Genomic DNA, 14,114 nt, shown 5'->3' with positions numbered 1-14,114 from the left:
ATTGAAGTGATATTCGTAGAAAACCTATAGTGTGTCGAAGCAGGCCATTTGGCGCATCGACTCCATACAAATCCTCTGAAACAATCCCACCTTAAGCAACACCTCTGCCAAATCACTGTATCCGGTATTTACAATGGGTAATTTAGTTTGGCGAACCCATCTGACATGCACATCCGGGACAGTAGGAGAAATCACAATATCTAGATGAAACCCTTGCAGACATGGGGATATCGTACTAACACCCACAGATAGTCACCCAAGGCTGGAATTGAATCAAGGTTTCTGGTGGCTTGAGGTAGCAGTGATAACCACTGCTCTACCTAGCAAGTGAAACACGACGTAGCGTGAAGTAAATCAAGGCTTCTCGTGCTGTCAGGAAGCAAAGCTATCTACTGAGCGACCCAGTAATGACAACCCCAAAATGCGTGAGCAAAGAGACCGAGCACTGCTTTAATTCAGCCCATTATCAGAAATCTTTGCGTGAGAGTTGTATGTGATTAAAGTAACATTGTAGAAACCCAGTGTGGCCATTGTCCCGCTGGAGATTCTGCTTTGTCGCTGATCATAGATTGCGGTACTAATAGTACATTTTGTTGTTATCAACTGAAACAGAACTGAGACCCACCAGTACCTGGCACAACATATGAGCTCAAGTGAAAGCGGCGGCCGATAACAACTAGCATTTTTAACTGCTTGGCAATGGTACCACACTTAATGAAATCCATGAGCAGAATTTATATCCAGCTCCCCAGAACATTACTGCACCTCTGGCTGCAATGGAAAGTGATAATATGAGTAAGCCGTCATCTTAACTAAAAGCTAGGACCTCTGTTATGGAATAAAACTTTGCAAAAGGCGTGGGAGAACCGTTTCGTTCAAACACACGAATCATGTTCAGTCGATAGTTGCCTGCATCTCCACCAACAGGTTTGATGTTTTTAAAGAGAAGTTTAAATAAGGGTTTTATAATGTAAGTCGAAGGTACTGCTATGATTTGAAAACAACATGTACTTCTTATTAAACAAACAAGTTAACCAGTCAAACTGACACCGTACATTAAAAAGAAATGAGCAGATTGGTCCAATACCTCTTTCAGTTTACAAATATTGTGATAATCTTGCTTTAAGACTTTAAGTCTCAGCAAAAACAGAAGAAAACTACAGCAAATTCAAGAGTCTGTTCCACTTCTTTGATCTGGAATATCTGAACAGCAGAAGTATATTCTCTGATATCAAATGATGAGAAGGCTGTTTAGACCTTGGATCCTGATTTTCAATTTCACGAAGAGGTCAATGATTGCAGAACTGATCCACAACGTAAGGACACCACAAGTTGGCTGGAATTGAACAAGGTCTCTGAAACTGTTCAGCAGCAGTGCTTAACATGGTACCCGTTGTTGGTCATTCTGCACTTGCATCCTGTTACACAATAACCACATGAGTCCATTCTGCCTTCTCAGTGCTGCAGTACAAGAATTGGATGAGGGCATAAAGTGACTGGAAATTCTCCCACTCAATTAAGGACATTCACGTCATTGAGCACGTTATGCAAGTAGAGAAGAAGGGCATGAAACTGTTGAGTTTTTTTTGTTGAGGCGAACAGCATGAGATAATTCTGCCCCAGTGTCCATTTTGTAGAACAAGGGCAGATCAAGAACTGCCTAAGTCACAATCCAGGGATGTTGAAGGAGACTGTTCACCCGTTTATGCCTATTATGGAGGAACACGGGGAGGGCCTTCAGTCCATTTAAATGTATCATTGCAACAGGACGGTTCCATAAGTCCTCAAACTTTTCACACAACAAGGAGAGGGCACTTAAGAGTCAAACGAATTGCTCAGGAACAGGAGCAAGACATTCAAATGATCAAGAATTAATGTAGGAAAACCCGGAAGACATTCAGCCCGCCGACTGAAACCAGGAACTGAATGCATCCATTCATCCACACATGGCTCTTACTCAGAAATCAGAGGAAAACTTTTATACCGTTGTACCTATTGCACACGAACTGGAAGTGAAAGCAGAGCCTACAGAAAGGAAATAGCTGAGAACTGTCAATTTCGCGGGATAGTAAAGAAAAGTGAGCCATTTGTTAGTAATTAATGAAATTTGCTATTTTCCGTTATCAATGAAATAACAAAAGGATACTTGAAAAGTTAAACCACTATCCATCAGAGTGACCATCGCTTCACGAAGGATGAATTGTGTTTGAACTATTTACCTAAGTTCCTTAAAAATGGGACAAGCAAGGTAGATAATGGGTACGTGGGTATATATTCATGTTCAGATGAAAATGATTGCAAAATATGCCTAAAGAATGCAACATAACAGCACATGGAGGTGAGTATATTTTGTTTGCTCGGATAGAGGACTGGCTACCCAACAAAATGCAGAGAGATGGAGCAAATGGATTGTTTTGTTTTGTAAAATCCAAATTGTGAGATGCCATAGAGTTTGGTCTTCAGTTTGCAACTATTTCCAATCTCTACTATGACTTGTTGAAGGCGATGGAAATTACTAAAATGAAAGTTAAGATTATGCTAAAAGAGTTGGAAAAGTAATTTGCTGGAAAGATATTATGAATTTATAAGTGTGTATGGATAGGTGAGATAAACGGGCTAACATTAGGCAGATAAAAATTAACATGAATGAACATGAGGATGTTCCATTTGTTAAGAGTAATAGAAATATAATTCATTGTCTTAATGGAGAGAAACTTCAAAGTACTTATGAGCATCGGGATGTGGGTGTGCTCAAACATATCACTGAATACTCGCATACAGAATACTCGCCCAGCTATGGAGCGCATAGCTGGGCGGGAAGGTAAGTGATTAGTATTTGAGTGGGTGTGTTCTAGACCCCAGGTCCTACTTCCGTAGGGCCTCCCTCCCACCCTTCTCCTCTAACCTCCTCCTCTAACCTAACTTTAAAGTCCGCAGGTAAGTGACTCAGTGTTATTGACTCAGTGTTCTTGTTTTTGGAGAAAGTGTACAGTCATGGCAGCGCAGGCAGTGGAATGTTCCTCCTGCAGGATGTTTGAGGTAGGGGTGACCACCAATACTCCTGCCGACTTCGTCTGCAGGAAATGCAGTCAGATCCTGATCCTCACCGAACGAGTTAGGGAACTGGAACTGGAGTTGGATGAACTGAGGATTATTCGAGAGGCTGAGTGGTGATTGATAGAAGCTACAGGGACATAGTTACGCCGGAGAACAGAGGTAGCTGGGTAACAGTTAGAGGTGGGAAGGGGAAGAAGCAGGCAGTGCAGGGTTCCCCTGTGGTCGTTCCCCTAAAAAATAAGTAAACAGCTTTGGAAACTGTTGGGGGGGACAGCGTTGCAGGTGTAAGCTGCATGGAAGGGGTCTGTGGCTCTGAGACTCAGAAGGGAAAGGGGGAGAGGAGGAGAGCGCTAGCTATAGGGGACTCTCTAGTTAGAGGGACGGACAGGCGGTTCTGTGAACATGGGCGAGACTCACGGATGGTTTGTTGCCTCCCGGGTGCTAGGGTCCGAGACGTCTCAGACCGTGTCTTCAGAATCCTTAAGGGGGAGGGTGTGCAGCCAGAAGTCGTGGTACACATTGGCACCAACGACATAGGGAGGAAGAGGGGTGGGGAGGTCATTCAAGAGCTCAAGGAGTTAGGCTGGAAGCTAAAAGCTAGGACAGACAGGGTCGTCATCTCTGGGTTGTTGCCGGTGCCACGTGACAGTGAGGCAAAGAATAGGGAGAGAGTGCAGTTGAACACGTGGCTGCAAGGCTGGTGTAGGAGGGAGGACTTCAGATATTTGGACAATTGGACTGCATTCTGGGGAAGGTGGGACCTGTACATGCAGGACGGGTTGCACCTGAACCAGAAGGGCACCAATATCCTGGGGGGTAGGTTTGCTAGCACTCTTCGGGGGAGTTTAAACTAATTTGGCAGGGGGATGGGATCCGGACTTGTAGTCCAGCAAGTAAGCTAGCTGTGTGTCAGGATGCCCAAGACTGTAGGGAGGCTGTGGAGAAGGTAGCACTGACAGGGACTACTTGCGGACACAGAGATGGGCTCAAGTGCGTATACTTCAACGCAAGGAGTATCAGAAATAAGGTGGGTGAACTTAAGGCGTGGATCGGTACCTGGGACTACGATGTTGTGGCCATCACGGAAACGTGGATAGATGAGGGACAGGAATGGCTGTTGGAGGTTCCTGGTTACAGGTGTTTCAGTAAGATTAGGGAGGGTGGGAAAAAAGGAGGGGGGTGGCATTGCTAATTAGAAATGGTATAACGGCTGCAGAAAGGTAGTTTGAGGGGGATCTGCATGGGGAGGTACTATGGGCTGAAGTCAGAAATAGGAAAGGTGCAGTCACCTTGTTGGGTGTTTACTATAGGCTCCCCAATAGCAGCAGAGATGTGGAGAAACAGATTGGGAAACAGATTTTGGAAAGGTGCAGAAGCCACAGGGTCGTAGTCATGGGCGACTTCAACTTCCCAAATATTGATTGGAAGCTCTTTAGATCAAGTAGATTGGATAGGGCGGTGTTTGTGCAGTGTGTCCAGGAAGCTTTTCTAACACAGTATGTAGATTGTCCAACCAGAGGGGAGGCCATATTGGATTTGGTACTCGGTAATGAACCGGGACAAGTGGTGGGCTTGTTAGTGGGTGAACATTTTGGTGATGGTGACCACAATTCTGTGACTTTCACCTTGGTTATGGAGAGAGATAGGTGCGCACAACAAGGTAGATTTTACAATTGGGGGAAGGGAAATTACGATGCTGTAAGGCAGGATTTGAGGAGCATACGTTGGGAGCATAGGCTGTCAGGGAAGGATGTGGTGGAAAGGTGGAACTTTTTCAAAGAGCAGATACGACGTGTCCATGATATGTATGTACCTATCAGGCAGGAAAGAAATGGTCGTGTGAGGGAGCCTTGGTTGACGAGAGAGGTTGAATGTCTGGTAAAGAGGAAGAAGGAGGCTTACATAAGGTTGAGGAAACAGGATTCAGACAGAGCAGTGGAGGGATACAGGATAGCCAGAAGGGACCTGAAGAAAGGGATTAGGAGAGCTAAGAGAGGGCATGAAAAATCGTTGGCGGATAGGATCAAGGATAACCCCAATGCATTTTATACGTATGTGAGAAACCTGAGAATGACGAGAACGAGGGTAGGTCCGATCAAGGACAGTAGTGGGAGACTGTGTATTGAGTCGGAAGAGATAGGAGAGTTCTTGAACAAGTACTTCTCTTCAGTATTTACGAACGAGAGGGACCGTATTGTAGAAGAGGAGAGTGTGAAATGGACTGGTAAGCTAGAAGAGATACCTGTTAGGAAGGAAGATGTGTTGGACATTTTGAACAACTTGAGGATAGACAAGTCCCCCGGGCCTGGCGGGATATATCCTAGGATGATGTGGGAAGCAAGAGAGGAAATTGCAGTACCGTTGGTAATGATCTTCTCGTCTTCACTGGCAACGGGGGTGGTACCAGGGGACTGGAGAGTAGCGAATGTTGTGCCCCTGTTCAAAAAAGGGAATAGGGATAACCCCGGGAATTACAGGCCTGTTAGTCTTACTTCTGTGGAAGGCAAAGTAATGGAAAGGGTACTGAGGGATAGGATTTATGAGTATCTGGAAAGAGACTGCTTGATTAGGGACAGCCAGCACGGATTTGTGAAGGGTAGGTCTTGCCTTACAAGTCTTATTGAATTCTTCGAGGAGGTGACCAAGCATGTGGATGAGGGTAGAGCAGTGGATGTAGTTTACATGGATTTTAGTAAGGCATTTGATAAGGTTCCCCATGGTAGGCTTATGCGGAAAGTCAGGAGGCATGGGATAGAGGGAAATTTGGCCAATTGGATAGAAAACTGGCTAACCAGTCGAAGGCAGAGAGTGGTGGTAGATGGTAAATATTCAGCCTGGAGCCCAGTTACAAGTGGAGTTCCGCAGGGATCAGTTCTGGGTCCTCTGCTGTTTGTAATTTTTATTAATGACTTAGATGAGGGAGTCGAAGGGTGGGTCAGTAAATTTGCAGATGATACGAAGATAGGTGGAGTTGTGGACAGTGGGAAGGGCTGTTGTCGGCTGCAGAGGGACTTGGACATGATGCAGAGCTGGGCTGAGGAGTGGCAGATGGAGTTCAACCCTGCCAAGTGCGAGGTTGTCCATTTTGGAAGAACAAATAAGAATGCGGAATACAGGGTTAATGGTAGGGTTCTTAGTCAGGTGGAGGAACAGAGGGATCTTGCGGTCTATGTACATAGATCTTTGAAGGTTGCCACTCAGGTGGATAGAGTTTGTAAGAAGGCCTATGGAGTATTATCGTTCATTAGCAGAGGGATTGAATTCAAGAGTCGTGAAGTGACGTTGCAACTGTACAGGACTTTGGTTAGGCCACAGTTGGAGTACTGTGTGCAGTTCTGGTCGCCTCACTTTAGGAAAGATGTGGAAGCTTTGGAGAGGGTGCAGAGAAGATTTACCAGGATGTTGCCTGGAATGGAGAGGAAGTCATACGAGGATAGGTTGAGAGTTCTCGGCCTTTTCTCGTTGGAACGGCGAAGGATGAGGGGTGACTTGATAGAGGTTTATAAGATGATCAGAGGAATAGATAGAGTAGACAGTCAGAAACTTTTTCCCCGGGTACAACAGAGTGTTACAAGGGGACATAAATTTAAGGTGAAGGGTGGAAGGTATAGGGGAGATGTCAGGGGTAGGTTCTTTACCCAGAGAGTGGTGGGGGCATGGAATGCGCTGCCCGTGGGAGTGGTAGAGTCGGAATCATCGGCGACCTTTAAGCGGCATTTGGATAGGTACATGGATGGGTACTTAATCTAGGTTAGAAGTTCGGCACAACATCGTGGGCCGAAGGGCCTGTTCTGTGCTGTATTGTTCTATGTTCTATGTTCTATGTACAGCACCAGCATGTAACGAGAAGGGCAAATTTACTTACAACATTTATTTTCTTTTTTAAAAAAGAGTACAAATGCAGAGAAATGTTCCTGCAACTATGCAAGGTATGATTGAAAATGCAGCCGTGTACGGTTTTGGCGCCCTGACTGGTGGAAGGAGATAGTTGCATGAGCGGCAGTTCAGAAGAGATTGATTCCAGAGACAAGGAATTTGTCTTTTGAAGAGAAGTTAAGCAGTTCAGACGAATACCTTCTGGAATTTAGAAGAAGAAAAACATATCTAATTGAGGCCTGGAAGATTGTAACCGTGATTGACAATGTGGATGATCAATGGATACTTCCACATGTGGTGCAATACACAAGAAGAGATTATAGATTTTGGATAATGCAGAGTAAATTGAAAACAGGGGTGAGGATAACTGACTTGTCTTAAAGGGTAATAAATCTATGCAACTCACCACCCCAGAATGCAGTGGATGCAGGACAGTTTCAGTTATGAAGGATTATGGAGAGAGAGCAGGAAGGAGGGTCTGAAGCTGAGATGGATACTGATAATTATCGATGCAATTTTTAACATACATATAACGTTGAACCCCTCGAATATGCGACAGAGGAATGAAGGAGAGTTGATTATGAAACAGGAAGCAGGCAGTTTGAATACAAAAAACGTAACAGAATGGGTATTTTTTTGGTAGGTGGAATAATACGCGACTAACCAAGACCCTGTCAATTATTGTTATGAAGATTCAGATGCAGTATCTTATTTTGCCAGAGTGACATCTGGAATATTAGTAGTACAGTATGTACTCGAGAGGTTACTCTGACTCATTCAGGCATGGGAGGTTTTGCTCGACGTACCCAATGCTCTGTTCTCAGTGGCCCATTGCTCTCAGCACACACGGTAAATTTTGGTGTGTTTGGTTGGTGGTGGGGAGTCGTGACGGAGAGGAAATTTTGAACATCAATCAATGGGGTGGCCTTTTTTTGTGGAAATCATCCCGCCTTTGTACGTACAGACCCGAAAACAATGGGAATGACTGATTGCGTCTGAATGTAGAGACTGTGACTGCTGACAGGACAGTGTGTATTCACTAATATGGCGTACTGTACGTGGTCTCACTGCAACATTAATGAACAGAGATTTCGTTTAGTTTCTCTATCTCTCCCCATTGACATGGTGAGATCGCACAGCCAGGTGCACCATCGGGAATCCCACTATACGTGGAAATCGAGAATACAGCTGGTATCTCCCTGCTGAGGGAGGGAACATTATATTCACTTCATCCACTATATAACACCTCCATCACCAATTTTTGAAATGCCTATCGACGTACTGGGAGATGTTAAATATGCCACTTAGTCCTCCCTGCGAAGTTCCCTGTCATAGAAACTGAATGAAACTATGACACTCCCATCCCCACCCCACAATGCTCATTGCGAAGCTGCATGTCTGTTGAAGGATGTGACATAATTCTATGAACACCTCCTTATTTAATCAAGGTCACCACACACACTGCACCAGGGTGATGCATAGCTTGGGAAGCTGTTTTTGGAAAACCCAGTGTAGATACAACACTTCCCACTCTGCACACACGTTCCCTAATTGGTTTCAGAGCTGCCTCTTTGTGCAACCTCCGATCCATGTCTGTTTCATGTTGCAGAGCGAAATGCTTTAGCTACAGCCCACAATGCTCCATGCAGAGTTGGTTGACCAAGTTCTCAGCTCTCTCTGAATGTCTGAGGCAGCTCACAGGACGACCTCCACCAAAACATCCCAATCAGCTCCACTAACTTTTCGATAGCAGGAGTCAATCAGAAGACCCTCAACTACAAGTTAAATGTCTTGAAGCTTCACAATGTTACTTTAGAGGCTTCCTCGTGTTAATTGCAGCACAATCAGCTGAGAGGCACAAATACAGGCGTTCAGCAGATAGGCACTGATGAAGTTATGAACAAGTGTCTCAAAGCTGTTGCACCCTACTGTCGATTATGGAGCAGCACATGGAACACGCTGGTAAGTGAACAACAGCCTGACACATACCATTTCACTCTTTCTGACCTTCACAAAAGCAGCACTGGATACACTAAGGAGGGATAGACCAAAACCAAGAATGGATGTAAAGTAAGATGAACGTTAAACATAGCAGCAGACAATTAGCTTGTGTTTCTTTGATCTTGTTACTACACAATCAGGGAGAATTATCAAATAAGACTCGTGTTGTGCTTCAATTGCTTGAGTCTACACTGGTTTATCAAAGAGAATAGGCAGCATGCCTACCGGTCAATCAGCTGTATCATCTACAAGGACAAATTACATTCCTGTTGCTGAGAGTTTACCCAGTACTCCAACCACAAATTATCCACTCTTTTCTGGGCATTCTAGCCTCGCATTACATAATCGAGCACTTTTTGCGTCACCATGGATTCGTGATACCAGCACCTTTTCTGGCTATATTCCTTCAGGAAGTTCATATCTCTTCATCCTTCAGCGTCACAGACTGAGAGGATCCTGTGTACTTTAATCTTGTATCCTCTTTATTTGCTACTGCTTGCTTATGTGAATAAACAATACCCTTGAATGTATACTTTTTGAAGCAGATCTGGCACTTCTTCCTTAATCAACCTCCGATTCAGCTTTCTAGCTCCGTGGGCTGTCTGTTACCAAGGCAACAAAACTTTCAGGCTTGTACTGTTTTCTTATCTGTGGCTTTCTCCTAGCCCACCAACGCTGTGATTTCATCTGGCACACTTTAAGGCAATGAAATCATCAAGTCTTTTTTTAACTTCTTTGTCTCATCAAGGGTTTCCTTTGTACACGGTGGCAATTTATCCGTATGGTCTTCACTGCCATCTACATTCCCATTCCATGTAAGGATATCTCTTTGAACCAATGTCTATCCCTTATCGACTGAAACTGATACTGGAAGCTAAACCGTGTTTTATGCTTCAGCTCATAATCATCATCCACTTTGGCTGTTATCATTGCCATTCCAAATCTCTGAACTGCTACGAGTTCAGATTATTTCCTCGCTAAGGTTATGTTCATCCTTTATCTCCAGCTTTTGAAGCTGACTTCTCTTTTAAAGTGCCACTTTCTGAAGTTCATGCGCTTTCTGTTTAACCTCTCTTTTACGTTTCATCGTAGTCGATCTATTTAAAATCTTCTGCCTTTCCTTGCTTCTCATCTCTAACTCAAGTTGTTTCATTCACAGTGGATTTCTTGCCATCTCTGTAGACCCTGATGCAGTTTCCAGAAGGTACAAATGGTGAGTTGCTGATGTCGTTATCTCTCCTTTCCGAACGGAAGGAGGCAGCTCCAACCTCAGCTTGTCTGTTAATTCTAGCTGCCTGGTCTTATCCATTTTCTGCAAAAGTACTACGTTCAATCTGTCCACTTTCAGAACACTCTTGGCGACTGAAAGAACCATTGCTGTCCCAACCTTTGCTTATTCTACCAAAACAATGGCCGAAATCAAGAGAGTAGCACCTTTCATTCGCTGTTTAAATCCCGCAAAGAGTCGTCAATCTATTATGGACTCGGCGAGGCCACGCAACACATTCTTAAGTAGGCAGCCCAGACCTCAAATTACCAATTTGTTTTGGTGAGTGTATAGTGAAAATTACCCGGAGTAACTTCGCTAGTTTGACTAACAGGCAATAAAACAAAATGTATCCAAAAAATTACGGAATTAAACACAAAGGCCAGAATAAAGAACACCTACAGAATGAGGTCTTCGAACCTCGACTTAATTATGCTGTTTCTAATATGCACTGCAAACCAATAAATAAACTCCTTAAACACAGAGAAAAAAATGAAAACAAAGGCGTACAGGTCGAAGTTAGAAGGGCAGAAGGAGAGAGTTTAGCAGCCCAGCTGTTGAACTGATAACGTAAGTTCTGTTTCTCAGACTGAACTGCTCTGCTAGAAAGCTGGCCACGCCCCCTTTGCCAATCCAGGTTTCTTCTAAAAGCACAAAATCGTTTGCCTAAAGACTCATTTGTTTACGCATAAACAAAAAAAAAGACTTTTCATCTCTATACTATTACAGCCGTTTTGGAGCCTGAATGGTTAACAATCCCTTTGAAAAAAAGCAAAGTTACAGTATCCTTGAGAAAAGGAACAGCTTTCAGAAAAAAAGGGACCTGCCTTGTGACATGCCGGAACACGACAAGGTAGCACATGTTATGCCTTGTTCATGAAAGGAGACATGGATAAAATCACTGAGTGAGTGAATGCAGGTGGGACGTATATTGGACCGGTCGGTGGGGAGGTAGAATTGGATACGTGGGATGGAAGTTGGACATGTAGGAAATGTTATGAATTTGGTGCCAAGTTGAAAGTTTAATCTGGGATGAGGTGGCAGGATTTCAAAACTGATGAAGTCGATGTTGACACCATGAATCACTCTGCAAGGTTGTGTTGGGCGCCTGATGAAGAAAAGACCACATTGAATCAAATGGATGACGTTGATGAGGTGTATGGACATGTAGCAAAATCTCCATTAGATTTGAAGTGATACCAATCACCGCCCCAGCGCCGCTAATTATCTCTCAGACCCCTTTCCATTTCACATTTCCATACTCTTTATGAATGGATTTTCACAAAACATCGTCTCTCATGCTCTTGGGATGCTGCCTGACTGCTGTGTTTTCTCGCATAACACTTCGACTCTGACACTTCAGCATCTGCAGCCCTCACTTTCTTCCAGCAATTAAGTAAATAATCATTTGCATAAAGTGTAAGTAGGGGAGATTTCCAGAGAGCATAAAGTGAGATATCAGTTTTTAATCTTAACTGACTTGATGTAAGACTGGTTCTGTTGTTACATTGTTTGTGATCAAATCCGTGCATGACCTTGAAACGTCATTCAGTCCATGAAGACTGCTGATCAGGAGCAGGGGAACGATTTTGTCCCCATTTGCATGTTTCAAAGGGTTAGGTGGAAGGCATTCATTCTAGACTAGCCTAAAACGAATTGAAGGGGTTGAAACCTGAAATATTGGCATATTTTCAAAAGTGAATCATTGGAAGCATAGAGAAGTGTTACTGCAGCTATATGAGGTGTTACCGGGAGGACAGCTGGAGTACATTGTGGTAGTTGTGCTTCTGTGACAAACAAGGACACACTCCATCAGATACAGTTCAATGGCTCCTCATAATCCAAGTATTGCTGTTTCATTTCATGTCTTGTGCCTGTTACATAGGTACAGGAGGAGGCCATTGATCTTCCCAAGACATTTGCAGAGGGACAAGAGAAGACCATTCAACCCCTCCAGCCTGTTACAGAGGGGCAGAATGAGGCCATGCGGCCAGTGGAGTCTGCTACAAAGGAACGGAAAGAGGCCACTCTGTACCTCGATTCTGTCACAGAGGTTCAGGAAGAGATTTTGCTGCACCTTGACTTTTTACACCATAATTATTAGCTCGGAATTAGTTACAGAAAGGACAGACCTGATATGATTGTTACAGTTCCAAACTGAATGCAGTCAAATGTGAATGTTTTAGATAAACACTTTGTAACATTGCTTGGATGAGGTTATTCATTAGTGACAGAACATGTGGAAAGAGTGAGACCCTCAAGAATGAGGTAACAAGTGTTCAGTGCCAATACATTCCTGTTCAGTGGAATGACTAGCTTTTTGGTGTGGGGAATCCTGGATGATGAGCTACATCGAGTCGCTGGAAAACAAATAGAAGGAAGGTTACGATTGCAGGGATTGGTTGAATCCATTTAAAATTACAAGGACAGGAGGATAATTGGCAAGCGGCAAATCAGGAGGGGAAAACGGGACATGAAATAGCTTCACGAAAAGGGTCAGGGAAAATTCGAAAAGATTATATCAATGCATCAACGACAAAGCAGTATCTGGTCAGAAAATGGAGGTCTGAAAGGACCCGCAAAGACGCCAATATGTGGAACCACAGGGAAAAGGTGACACACTGAATGAGTATTTCCAGACAGGATTTACTGTGGAGAAGGATGCAGAAGCTAGAGAACTTTTGGGAAATAAATTGTGATATCCAGCAAATAATCCAGAATACAGAGGCAGAGGGTTTGGAAGTATTAAAACGAATAAATACCTTGGATCTTATCAAGTGTTCCCCAAAATCTTATGGGAATCTATGGAAATTATTTTGGAACCACATTACTGAAATATTTGGATCATCGATTGCCACGGGCAAGGTGCCAGCAGAATGAAGGTTACATAGCGTGGTGCCACTATTTAAGAAAGTTAGTGTGGAAAAGCCAGATATGTTTTGACTGGTATCCCTGACATCATCGGTGGGTAAGTTTTCGAGGGGATTCGGAACAACATGGTTTACAAAGTATTTGAAGTGACAAGGACGAATAATTTGCATGGGAAATCCTACCTCACTAACAGGGTTGTTTTTTTTCGAAAAAGTGAAAAAAAATGGTGAAGACACAGAATGGAGGTTGACAATATGGACTTTAGTTAGGCGTTAGTCACGGTTCCATATGATCGACTGGCTGATAAGGTCAGATCAACTGGAACCAAAGGAGGGATGGAGGTTATTGTTTGCAAGGTAAGAAACACGGGGAATGCATTGAAGATTTTGTTTTAATTTCGGAGTGAAGGCCTGTATCCAGCAGTGTGCCATAAAGATTGGAGATTGGCCTCTTGGGCTTTGTCAGTTGGAAAATGATTTGTTTGTGAATATAAGCGAAATTTTACAGTGGTTTTGAAGTTAACATCAAAATTGGTGTTGAAGAAAGTTAGCTCAGAGAACAAAGGGACATTAATCTGATGGGCTGAAAGACTAAGCGATATCAGATGGAGTTCATTTTAGCTTAATGTGAGGCATGGCATTTTCGTAAGATAAATCCACGAAAGACTTTCAGGTTTGGTCTTGTGAAGTGCTGCAAACCATAGAGACCTTCAAAGCAATTATAGAATCTCTGCAGTTTCAAACCAGAATATTCAGCCTATTGGTCCACACTGACACTTGATAATGCACACGGTCAGAAACGTATGTGCCCTGTACCTGTAGAAGTGCATTACATCGCTGGATATTGCAGGCCAAATTCCATCGTCCCATCCACCCAACCTGCTTGTTTTTTGGACTTTGGGAAGAAACCTACACAGAAACTAGGACAATGCGCAAAATAGACAGAAAATCATCTAAGGGTGTCATCAAACCTGAATCTTGGACTCTGTGAGGCAGCACTGCTAACCACAGAGCCGTCGTGCCATCCCAGTCATTAGCTGAGA

This window comes from Chiloscyllium plagiosum, unplaced genomic scaffold (genome assembly GCF_037043375.1).
Source record: "Chiloscyllium plagiosum isolate Xiang-an unplaced genomic scaffold, Cpla_swu_hap1 HiC_scaffold_42, whole genome shotgun sequence".
NCBI classification, from domain to species: Eukaryota; Metazoa; Chordata; class Chondrichthyes; order Orectolobiformes; family Hemiscylliidae; genus Chiloscyllium; species Chiloscyllium plagiosum.
The sequence above is the reverse complement of the archived record's forward strand: the minus strand, read 5'-3'. Positions refer to the sequence as shown.